Genomic DNA, 12,719 nt, shown 5'->3' with positions numbered 1-12,719 from the left:
TTCCCAGTATCCTCTATGCCTCAGTTGGGTTTCAAGCTAGCACACGAGTCGGAAGGAAAACAGACTCATCTTTCTTGGTCATTTGTCACCCATGATGAAAAACATGTTGTTTCCAAACATCGCTTCTTAGATGCAACAGCTCTGCTCGTCCTACTGACTCATGCTATGGATCGTTTGAATATGAGGTCATTTCAGGCTTCAACAAGATATGTGAGAGAAAAGGGGCAGAGTCACACAAGTGTCAGATGAAAAAGCGGGCACAGGCATGTTACAAAAAGGAGTGAACTGGTGGTTATTGCTATACTGTTGCATCCTGCATGTAATGGGGAACTTGGAATAGTACAGACTCCTTAGTTCTGAAACTTGGCTCACAGAAACAGGGGAAACTAGGAAACTTAACCCCACACAGAACCCAGGTCAACTGGCGCATGTTCACCATGTGGCAAGTTCCCATTGTGGAAAGAGGTAGACTGCACTGCAGAGTCGACTGTGAGGTCTGCACCCCACAGTGATTTATAGGATGGAAAATCACTGTGGATATGATGGTTACTTAGGAAAATCAATGCAAAACCACATGGGTAGCTAATGTATATTTTGTCAGTAAATGACTGCAAACAGGGGTCTGAATGACATTTCGTCTATGTGCATGTGCCAAATCCAACAGTGATATGGGACATTAAAAGCTGCTCCTGGGGATTCATTTGACTGGGTGGATAAACCTGAGTGTGCAGTTGCACAGATCGCAAGCAGTGACGTTGGAGAGTAAACACTGCGCGAGGAGTGAACTCAAAATGATCCCCAAGTACGATAGGACAATTATATGCCATGAAATAATGCTATGCAGGATTAAGCTGGTGAAAGGACTCATGCACTACTGCAAGCAGTGCCACATGATTAGCATTTATGTGATCCCTGCATTAATACCACTTTTTAATATTCTATACATTATGCATATTCACTCATCTGTATTCCTGTTGAGATTGTCACAGTAGCAAAAAGTAAGTAGAATTGGCAGGGTTTATAGACAACACATGCAATTTAAGCAAACCTGTCAAGGAAAGAATATTTTTTATAAACTTCAGAATCTGAGGTTGAAAAGATCTTCAGTTGCTTTAAAGACATTAACACATTTATTGAAGCTGTGTTTGATTAACTGGGATTGACTGTCAGCTCGTAGCTTCTTTTTTTTGAAAAGCACTTCAGTTAGTACAGTACAGCAGCGAAAAAGTGAAGAGGGATCAGGGACAAATCTTTTATAATACAGAGATGGAAACTTTGGTATAACACAAAAAGTATCTCATGATTTTCTATACTGACGGAAATAAATAACATAACTTTGATTTCCACATATCACAATTTCATTGTAGGTTTGTGACTGTTTGAAAGAAAGAAACATTACTAATAATTTATACATTTATTACATTAATACATCTAATTTATACCTCAACTCCAATTTTGAGATCTCTACTGCTTATCTACCCCTCTTTATATCTAAATCCCTCACAGCTCCTGTGCTACCTGCCTGACAGGAGGGCAAACATCCTGTCCTTCCCACACTGTTGTACAAACTTTGCCAGTACTGCGTTTGTAGTCAAACGTGTGTGGAATTGGAACTCAGAGTTAAGGCAAAGGAACATGAAATACTCACATCCAGCCCTGGCGAAAAAATCCGATCCATACTTCCCCTCCCTTTTGCCCGAGGCATCTCTGCACAGCGGTCAGTTTGATAGTCTGTGTCCAGTACTCTTGACATCAAGTCTATGCTTATATCAGGTTAACTCCAGGTTGGCAAACTGTTAAATTCTACACATGAGGCAATAGTCATAGTCTGGATAGTTTACACATTTTCTTGTGTACTGGCAGGATATTCTGCAACATGGAAACATGACAATATGCACCACTGAGCTAAAAAATGGATTTTAACACCATGTGAATCTTATCAGCTGGGTGTGTGTGGCCTGCAAGCACAGCGCCATGCGGTGGTGTTTCTGAAGGGTTGTCGATCTCTCCCAGTACAAAATAATGAATAAGGTGTAGATGCTGTGTAGATACTGATTTTCACTGATGTCGGTGGGTGGCAGCTTGCTTTGCAGTGAGTTCATATTACCACTAGGTGCCGCTGCAGTAGAAAATGTCACTTTACATAAATTGGATTGAAAATCTCACTTGCAGTTTGGATTGAAACCTATGCCAACATTTTAGAAAAATATGAATGGTGAAAATTCTGTCTTTTAAAGATGCTATTGTTAAATTTCAATTAGGAATTTCTAAACCCTAAGTTAACTTTGCAACTTTGCTCCCCTCTAGCATCTTATGTTATTTTTCATGATCTTTGTTTGCCCTTTATCATTACTTGTCAGACAACGTTGTTACTGTTATTATGATGAAATGTCTAAGCCTGCGTTCACACCAGTCCAAAATTGATGCTTTCCCCAAAAAAACAAATTAGGTTCATTTCCTAGAACTCTGTCATCAGCCTCACCCTCCCACACAGCGTGATGTCTGGCCAGGTGGCAGAATTGTTCTCCAGCAACAGCTTTGGATCGGGTCCTCATTTTTCTAAATTAACAAGAGACATCTGAGCAGCAGAAAACGATGGTATTATTTCTATACATGTATCTGCAATACACTTATCTTATACATGTGGTGTGTTCCTGTCTGCTGCCCACACACACTGAACATGGTGCCCCTCAAATATATGCAGCCGTCTACAAGAACACAATGTACTATTGACCCCCCCCCCCCCCCCCTCCTGTGTCCTCCCGACTTTAGTGGCGGCAACAATCGATTTATATGATCCATTCTGCTCATATGCCTCGCTGCAGAACCAGTCTCCATCATCCGCAGGTGCATGTCCTGGGTTTCTGCATGACAGATAAAACCTCCACAGGAATTGCTGCAGTGTTGCACCATAACCACCAACCCCATTTGAAATTAGAAGATTACAGAGGTGATTTACGAGACAGTGCAATTGTTGTTGCATTAGTTAAATTACATGTTGCATCACAAAGAGGTATCTTCCTTCGAGTCGTCTCGTTTTCAGCTGCAAACTCTGCTTTGCTTGTAAAAAAAAAAGTGTTTTGGCTCCTCCTGCGCTGTTGGTGTCCTCCGTGTCTGGGGCAGTTATGCATCTGAGGGGCACTGAGGAGAAGTGGCCATCAGCCCCGTCATTTGTCAAATGTCGTCTCCAAGGAGATCATCAGCTCTTTATTCAACGTTTTTGACATTGCGCAGCGCATCATCACACATGATATGCATAATACACTGCGACAACAATGTTAAATACTCGGGCAACTATAATCTGGTCTTCAGTTCATGATGCAAAACTACAGACAATGGACAAAATATCCCTGCTTTTAGCAAATTTTGGTAGAAATATCCTTTGAGAGCATTTGCAAGGGCCCTTCCCCTCTTGTGATTTCTCCAACTATTTCAATGTCACTCAGTGTTTGAAGGTAATAACAATTTGTCTGTTTACCTGCTGGAGGACAATTTCCTTCTGGAACTCAACTAGAGCATCCACAATGCAGAACAGGAGTTGCACCGTTGCATCTGGCATGAAAACAGTGGACCATGTGCTCCGTGCCCATGCCATCACCACAGCGGAGGACAGGCTGCCGAACATTATGGACGACCAGCATGAGTCCCAGGCACCCAGTGATGATTTCCAGAACGCCGGCGGTGGCACTGGGGTTCGACAAGACCACACTAAAGCTGGCCTGTTCAGAGAGGACAGGCCGGTGTGATTGAGGCTTCTCAAGAGGGAAAAGGCATGCTTTCAAAAGGATCAATCTTCGACAGCTTAGCCATCATTTTATCTGTAAAAGTTGAATCATATTACAGCTATAGCTTGCTCATATGTAAATCATGTAAATGTAATTTCAGATAAAGCTGATATTATAAATAAAGTACAATCAATAACAGTTTACCAACACCTTTTTTGTCTTTTCTGTAAAGTTGATTAAATTAATACACGCCTGCACATGCAGTAGTTAAGCAATTAGAAACTAGCATTGAATTATGTTTAGGTGTGAAAAAACATGAAAAACTAAATGGAATAAGTCTTATCTCATGAAATTTGACTCGATAAACAAAGAAAATCCTGACAAAAATGAAATCTAAGACATTTCTTCTTGATAGATATACAATTAAATTTTCTGATTCAACTTTTTCCAGAAAACAAAACAACACTCTGGCAAGAAGCTACTTTTCGTCGTAGTTTGAAAGATAAAATAATTACTGCCAGAGTAATTTCTCAGAGTAGTACATTCCTCCTCATAATATTATAAACTGGTGTGCACACTTTTGGTGCCTGATAAGCCTTCAAACTCATTCATTTATTCCTCAAACAAGACTTCTGGGATCATATTTAATTGTCTCATCAGTAACTGAAGCAGCACATCCCCAACAACAGAGCCCCTTTAATTTCTAAGCGCCCCAGAAAAAGCCCATTTCCTCAATCATCTCAATCTTCTTACTAAGAGTAATGGATCCCTTATGAGCACAGTTTATGCAGAAGTCACATTTTGAGTTATTTAATATCATTCTGTGTTTTTCTTGTGGCATCTTTGTTTTTATCACTCCTTTGGATTAGTTGGGACAATTTGATGACATCTGTAAACCACAGAGCTGCAGTTAGACATGACGAGAAAGTTTTAATGCCCCCTGGCTTTTGTGACATGACGAGTCGAAGCATGATATTTACATTTAAAAGTCGAAGCATTGAACATCTCATTGCTTGCTGTTACCATTACCTCTTTGAAAAACAGTTTGTCACCGAAGTGCTATGAATCCTGGGATGGGATGTGAATGATCCATGTGTTGGAGCCTTTGTCGCTCTAGGATGAAAGGACAGAGATGGAGGCACCTTCGAAATGGGACAGCCTTCAGATGCATCCCCTGAATTGGGACAGTACTAAATGTTCTTCTAGTGGGCACAGTTAAACCATTTCATGGCACTAGTTTATTGCGTGTCGTGCCCAAAACATACCCATAATAAACCAAGACACTGAATACTGCTCATTTGAGTCATGAGCCTGGAACTGCAACCTCTTTTTCCCCACCGTAAAACTAGTCTTGGTGGATTTGAAAAAACCCTAAATGCACAGATGCACCATGAGCTCCAAACGTTAACTATCGCCATTTGTATTTCGGGAAATCTGAATGCATACTAAAAAGTTTTATGGCACAACGAAAAAGCCATGTCACACCCACCTTTGCAAAAAAAAAAAAAGTAATTACTTGCACAAATCCAAGAGCTTCTTGTCAAGGACTTTTTTAAAAACATTTTAAGGCTTTAAAGAAAAAAAAAAAAACTATGTCCTCTTTCTAATGAACACAGTCTTCTCTGAAGATTTCTTTGACGCAAAAGTCAGTACATGAGCATCTTTTTACTGATCAATCACACAATTTAAACCGGTTCTAGGATCACAGTTAAACTAACCTCAACATGTCTTTGAATGCAGCCTCTGGTAAATTTCCAACTCTCACATATAGATTAATTATCAAGGGCGAATGAAGGATCGACTACCTGCTGTGTTAAAAGACAATGAAGCCCTTCCCTTCAGCACATTAGAGCATTTCAAACACTTACTGATGCAGTATTTCCCTGATATTGAGAGACTATTTTCATTGTGTTGCATAAGCCCATTAGGTAATGAATTGATTTGTTTGTTTCAGTTTTTTTTCTAAATATGTGGTTACTAAGGCATAAAACTAAGCGGCAGCATCTGAATTTTACCACCAACACTATAACAAGCACTGGAGTATTAATTTGCTGAACTGCTTAAAATGCATGTTCAGTTTCTGTTGCAGTGTTTGGAGTCTATACACAAACATTTACCACTGTCTGGGAAAAAAATAAAATAAAATAAAAAAGGGGAGAAAATGCAAATAGTCTGGGTGTTAGACGGTACAGAGAAAATCCGTCCTGCACACTGTCCTTCAGGGGTGCTTCGCAAAAGTGGAAGAGACACATTTGTGACTGTGGGGCTTTTATGAGTGTGTGAATGCTTAGGGGATAAAGGCTCCTTGTTTTCATTGCATGTGCAGACATGTTTAGGCGGATGCATTACAGCATAGATATGTGCACATGTATACGTCTCTGAATATGACAGGCAAATGGAAGTGTAAACATCTGGGTGCAGGCAGTGGGAAAGAATGCTACTTGACAACTGTGAAAGCTCCGGCTATTCTGGCTCGGTATTCCTTTCAACACTCGGGAGAACATGGATGGTTTCAAGCCCGGCGCAGTAATGCATTTTCAAGAGGAGCATCTGTCATAAGCTTTATATCTCTCTGCAACCGCGGCCCATTGAGCAACATCTCTGCACTGCAGCTTGATCCATGGTCATTCCTCCCCTCTTTCTGCTCCCTGTTCACCCCACCCCTCGTTTCTCCTCTACACCTGCTCCTCCAATCATGGATGATTCTGGTTGATGGTAACTTCAGCCAAGGCCAGAATCGAATGCATCGCTCTTGGGGTCAGAGTCGGGGGAGTTTTGGCTGGTCGGTCATTGGTAATATAGTGAGGTTTTTTTTTACAGGACAACATTTCTGGAGAATGAAACAACCTTGCAGTTGTTCATGGAAGACAGCAGGTTTGTTGGATTGAAAGGTAATGTAAGTCATGGATCCACTGTGACATTTCATTATCCCTTTGAGAAATATCACAGTTATGAAAACACTCTGTCTTGATAGAATAACATGGCTGGTGTATTTTTATATTTCACATTTTCCAACACAGACGACTCATGATGAGATTTAAGAACACATTCCTATTCGACATAATTGTCAGGTATACCCTTTAGATTATAATGAATGACCTTTAGTACTGACAAGCCTTACTCTCTGGGTAATCTAACCCATCACCATTAAAATCATTTACCAGGTGGGGGGCTGATAAAGCTTACCTAGCTTTGATGATACCACAAGGGCAGCAGCAATTTGCAGATACAAATCAGAAAAGGCATTAGCAATCATCCCTGGATATTTGCAAATGCCTGGGGGGGATGTGGAGGAAAAAATATGATTATATGCCATTTTCTGCACTTCAGTCACTTTTTAATTGAGGGGAAAGTGGCATTTAATTAACAATTGACCAAAAGGAAATGAGTTTTATTGATTTGTTTGCTGAGGAACAACATTCATCTATGCATGTGCAGCTCACTAGTTCAGTCCCTCAGAGGGAACTGACAGAGACTGAGTTGTTTATCAGCAAATATTGTAGCAAACACTTTGAATTCTTCGGTGAGCGCTCAATATGCAGACACGTGCCTTTAGGGAAGGGAATGAGTGGCCTGAATAACGGGTGAAATTACGGCAAATTTATGTGCTTAATATCATGAAATCTAACCACGTTTCGCACATTCAACTCAAGCGCTTATTGGAAATGGGTACCAATTTAATATTGAAATTCAAAAATGAAGGCTACTGCTTTTCATCATGCTTTATAAAAGAAGAACGTTACATGTCCTGAGATGACTGAAATTTCAAACGCTGGCCTAAAGGTTAGTTGAGCAATCTCATGACTGAAAGGTCACTGGTTCGATGCTCAGGCTAGCGGGATTAAATCTTGCAGGAGGAAGTGAAAGAGCAACACTTATCCAACCCTCCTCATCATCACCATTGTGGTGCCTTAACCAAGTCCCCAAGCCCCGACTGCAGATCAGACCATGCAGTAGATGTGCGTATAAGAGAAACAGAGAAACTGAAGTAGTTTGAAAACACTTCTCATAATCCAAGTCTTCCAGAGATATATATATATATATATATATATATCTTCACTTCCTCCCACTATCCAGAAATGAGGCTAAAATTACCTTGATGTAAACGCAGACAGAGTCTCTATAGTAGCAATCAGGAGATGGACCTGCTGTAGCAATGTCTCTACAATACATGTGCTCGACCAATCGTGAGTCAGTTTCAGCTGTCAATCATGGTGTTTTTAAGTACTCGCCACTCGGATATTATGAAGTAATTATAATGAAAGAAAAATGTATTTAAAGTGTTCTTTGACATCTTAGTTTGGTCCCTCTCCCATCCATTAACATAGAGGAGGTGGGATGAATGACCTGCAATGCAGCCAGCCACCAGGTTATGATCAAGATGATTACTGATTCCACTTTGAGGAACATAGTGTACTGTATATAGTACACATTTAGTGTACTGTACATCGGACAATATATCTAGAAACAAAAATATTTCCTGTAAACAGTACATTACGATTATTACTCTTTTTTAAAAGTGCTTTAGTTCAGTTTGTAAACCTTAAAACTCTCATTTCTCGGTCTGTGGAAATAGCTGCACAGGGAACACTCCTCTCATTCACACTGCTCCCCGGGGTAAAATCATTCCACTACATCAAGTCATCCTTGCTGAAGATGTCGGCGGCGGGTACAGGCAGCTGTGGACCCAGAGTGAGATGGAGGCAGCTGGAGGAGAGGCCCAACTTGCCCAGTTAGGCTCTGAGATAACATTATCTTCCGCCTTGTGCTTAGAAGCTTTGAATTTACAGTTCACTGCAACTTAAGACGACACAGTCTCTGGCTTTTGTTTTATATATAGTGTCAGCCCAAAAAATATTGTTGCACATTTTCAATTCATTTGTTAGCACCCATTAGCTTGAAGGGATAACGTGACTTGTTTACTATTATATTTGAAAGCTGCTGTCACTCTGAGCATTATGCAGAACCCTGTTCAAAAATATATCACTTTAATAAAGCATTGCTTGAAAGAAAATAGAACACAGTTGAATATTAATATTGAACAGCCACCAGCCAAATATGATTCGACTGACAAAAGTCCCAGATGTGTATTAAAAGCAGTGTTTACATATTGCGAGCTACTTTTATGTTTAAAATACTTTTTTTTACTGTGGGAAATCTAAAAAATTGCCTACAAGGTAGAAGCATCGTGTCAAAAAGGTGAGCGCAAAACAGTGATCTACCAAGCAACTGTGTGTATATAGAGGGCAAAGCAGAGACACAAGAACAGAAGGTGAAGAAGCAGAAACTCCAACTGTGCTTTAACTTCTAGGGTAAACAAATAGATTTCTGATTGCTGCATTTCAACAAACGCATACACATGCTTCACATCTACTTGTTAGAAGGCTGCTGGTGGGTGGTGGGGATGGTTCATTCCAGCTCTCCTCACTAGCAGAGCTGCGTGGGTGGAGGAGCATGTCTGGAGAATGAAAATGAAGCCAAGGTTGCAGCTCATAACAACAGGCGCACACATGGCACCGACACACTAGTGCCTGTGCACCTACGCATACTCACGGGTACCCAAACTGCCCCTCAATGTATAAACACATGTGCAAATTAGCTCAGGCGCAACACCTCACCTTGTTCTGTGCTGGCAGTTTGCCTGCCTGCCTGCCTGCCTTGAACAACTGAGCGCTTTCCACCAGTTACCACCATCCTGCCCCATGCAGCTCTGATCATTAAGGTCAAAATTAACTCACCATCCCGTGGCCCCAAACCTCCTGTTCATCCCCCTTTCATTTATTTTACCCTCCCTCCATCTCCACACTGTCTAAAGTGCTTTAAACTACACTGAAAAAAAGGGTAATGGAACTAGAATGTAGTTGAAGTGATAATGAACCTCTCTCGTTTTATTACTTTTGCTACATTCATGACATTAATATGTCGCCTGTTGCACTGGATTAGATGGGAACGCCCGGAGGAGAGCGAGCGAGCGAGTGAGAGCAAACACAGCACATTAAAGGTAAGTAAAAATGACTGATCTCTCGTCTCTTCCTTGATGGGTCTTGAGCTGGTGGTGACTGCTGATTAGACTGACAGAGAAGTTCTGACTTGGTTTCAAAGCAGCCTGTGTGTGCAGTGTGTTTATGTATGTGTGCAGTTTGTGTGTGTGTGTGTGTGTGTGTGTGTGTGTGTGTGTGTGTGTGTACTCTGTGCTTGTCTTTTATGTATGAGTGTGTGTGTTTGCATAAATGAGCAGTCCAGTCATTCATCATGGTTTCATTTCTCAGCTTCATGAATAATGTCAGTGTGTGTGCATCTATTTGATGTCTCGCAGTATAGGACTGCAGTGCAGCAGAGATCTTTATTCATCGTGAATGGAAATTAATCAATTAAAATGAATCAATTCACTGCACCAAATGCCATGTATACTCCAATGAACTGTGCATCCCACTAATATGGAAATTAGCGAGCATGTGTTTGGACGCTTATTAATAAAGCAAGCGACCGTTGCCAAAAATTGTAACCTCCCTTACTCATGTAAGGGTAATGGGGCGGTGAAACTGCTACAAATGTTTGTTTCAAATGAATTTTAAGTGAAGAATATGAATAGTTTTCATGGCACTGGAATAACAGTCGGGTGTTAATAGTAAAGTGAACAATAAAACTGGCAAAAATGTGGAGACAAATAAAATCCTAGGCGCATAGAACCTGAAATATCTCAGTGATTCAGCCCAGATATGCAGCAAGAAATAAATGTGTGGTCCTGAATAAATAAAGCTCAAGTATAATCAGTCACTTTGAGTTGCAAGAGTAATATATAGCCAGGAAAAGTCTCATATATTTAGAAATACTTTAACATGGCATCAATATGGCCACTTTATTTCACCAGTCCTTGATAGCACTGCTCTCATCCTAGACAGGTCTTGTCAAATGCAAGCAGCGGTAGTTTCTATTTTTCCCTCAAATACAGGTGTCTGTCACTGAGACAGGATAAAGATTTAAAGCATTGAAAAGACAGTTTCCATATGTCCTCAGTGAAGAACGACATCACAATTCAAACACAGGGAAAAAAAACAAGCAGTGCCGCTGTAATACCAGGACAAAGAGACAACAGATGGATGACAGCCCTCAGCTGTCTTCACTTCCTGCTCTTCCAACATCCTTGGGTTTGAAACCAAGCAAAAGGGACATAAGAGATGGATGGAGTTCAAGGATGTCGAACAGATGGACAGTAGAGACACAGGGCTAGCCCATAGCAGTCGTAATTAAGTTGCATAATTGCACAGATAATGATTCACTCTGCCTTCAGGTCCAAACACTTCATGACACACAGCAGAGAAGACTTTGTCATCTGTCTGCTAAAGAAGAGAAGAAAAACATTATTTTTAAAACATCTACGACCAATGAATCAAGACTTTACAGAAGCGGAGGCTGGCTTCGATGTTAGGCTGGCGGATAACACGGTCCCCACGGTTACGGTTGCCACTTTTCACCAGAGAAATCCCCACGATGCTCTGAGCTTATGCCTCTGTCTGTAACTCAAGGACAGTATTAAAGACCATAGGCCGTTGTAAAGAACAAAAGAAAAAAAACTGCCTCAATAAAACTTATGGAGAGCCGTCAAAGAGTGTTAAGGCTGTTTTACTGACACTTCCTTCACAAAATGACAAAACAAGCACAACGGTTAAGGCCAACCACTAAAAGGTCAGCACCCTAGAAAACACGCACAAATAATGGCTTAGCATTTGTGAAGCTGTCAAACACAGATCCAGGAGCAGGAAATATGGATTTGTTCACTGCAGCTGAATTTGTTAACTGTGCATAATAAAATGTGATGCACTGAGAACCTGTGTGCAGTGACTTTATTAGGAGTCCCTTCTGATTCCTCCTGTAGACGGCGAGGCAGGTGCGAGCTGTCGAGAACGGGAGATTTGGTAAATCTTCACGCAAATTCATAGTTTATTAAACAAACAGTGTGACGGCTGAGAAATCTAAACTCGGGAGATTATTATCGACAATGTCCAGGTAGGAAAGTGAGCGGTGAAGAATAATGTGGTGGGGGATCATTAGCACACCGGCTTCATCGAACCCAGAGGCTGCAGAATAACTGCGGATCCATCAAAGGCAACCTCTCTGTCAAAGTAACCTGGCGATGAACTCTTCAAATCTGCATATGCTGTTGTTTTTACAGTAATATTTTTAGAGGAAAAAAAGATGATTGAGATGTATTCTGCCGTGCACCCGGGGCCACATCAACCGCACTCAGTTTCCGCCCTCGTCTTTGTGATGGACGTATTAACCGCTGAAAACATGCAAGAACTCTTAAAAGCATTGAGCTGCGAGCGCCGTTTCACATGTGGCTCAAAACACTGGGTCCCTTCTCGTTCGGCACTCAAACACAAGCTAAAAGATGAATGGACATTTTGATGAGGGTAAAATGCCCAGCAATATAGCCTTAAGAGTTGCTGATGTACAGAGCAAGAACAAGTCCAGAGTATGTTATAGGGATAGTTCACCGAAAAGTGAAAATTCACTCATTATCTACTCACCATGATGCCGATGGAGTTTCAGGAGTTTTGGAGTTTCTAAACTGCGTTGCAGCCAAATCCAATGCAGTGTGTGTGTGTGTGTGTGTGTGTGTGTGTGTGTGTGTGTGTGTGCTCGCTCTGGAGGAGGACATCATGGATGACACCACTGGAGCTATATGGAGGCATTTAATGTTTATTTTCTGTTTTTACATTTGAAGACATAGTCGCCAGTTACTTCAATTGTATTGGATTTGGCTGCAATGCTGTTTACACCTGAAATTCCCAAAGTGTTTTGTGAACTGTGTCTGTATGCCATCTTTATGAACATATTTTAATATTAATTCCTTTTTCTGATGTCTTTTTGCTGAGGATGCTTTTTGTTAATGGCTTTATACTATGTCTCATTTGCAGGTGCACCTGTTGTGGTGCCAAACATCACTGTGGCTGTGAAATCTTTTGATTTTCTAAAGCCCAACAGTCACCA

At 41.0% G+C, this 12,719-nt stretch overlaps 1 long non-coding RNA gene across 1 annotated transcript in view; it reads right to left on the bottom strand.

Annotated features, from left to right (window-relative positions):
* Nucleotides 1–2,744: 2,744 nt before the first annotated feature.
* The window catches only part of LOC138405422 (uncharacterized), a 37,321-nt gene continuing 27,346 nt past the window's right edge, over nucleotides 2,745–12,719 (bottom strand). The window contains exons 3-4 of the long non-coding RNA XR_011239157.1: nucleotides 3,479–3,719; nucleotides 2,745–3,141 (exon numbers count right to left, since the gene is read on the bottom strand). This is a non-coding gene — a long non-coding RNA (uncharacterized lncRNA). The remainder of the gene's footprint in view (nucleotides 3,142–3,478; nucleotides 3,720–12,719) is intronic.

Source organism: Paralichthys olivaceus, chromosome 18 (assembly GCF_024713975.1).
Source record: "Paralichthys olivaceus isolate ysfri-2021 chromosome 18, ASM2471397v2, whole genome shotgun sequence".
NCBI classification, from domain to species: Eukaryota; Metazoa; Chordata; class Actinopteri; order Pleuronectiformes; family Paralichthyidae; genus Paralichthys; species Paralichthys olivaceus.
The sequence above is the reverse complement of the archived record's forward strand: the minus strand, read 5'-3'. Positions and strand labels throughout refer to the sequence as shown.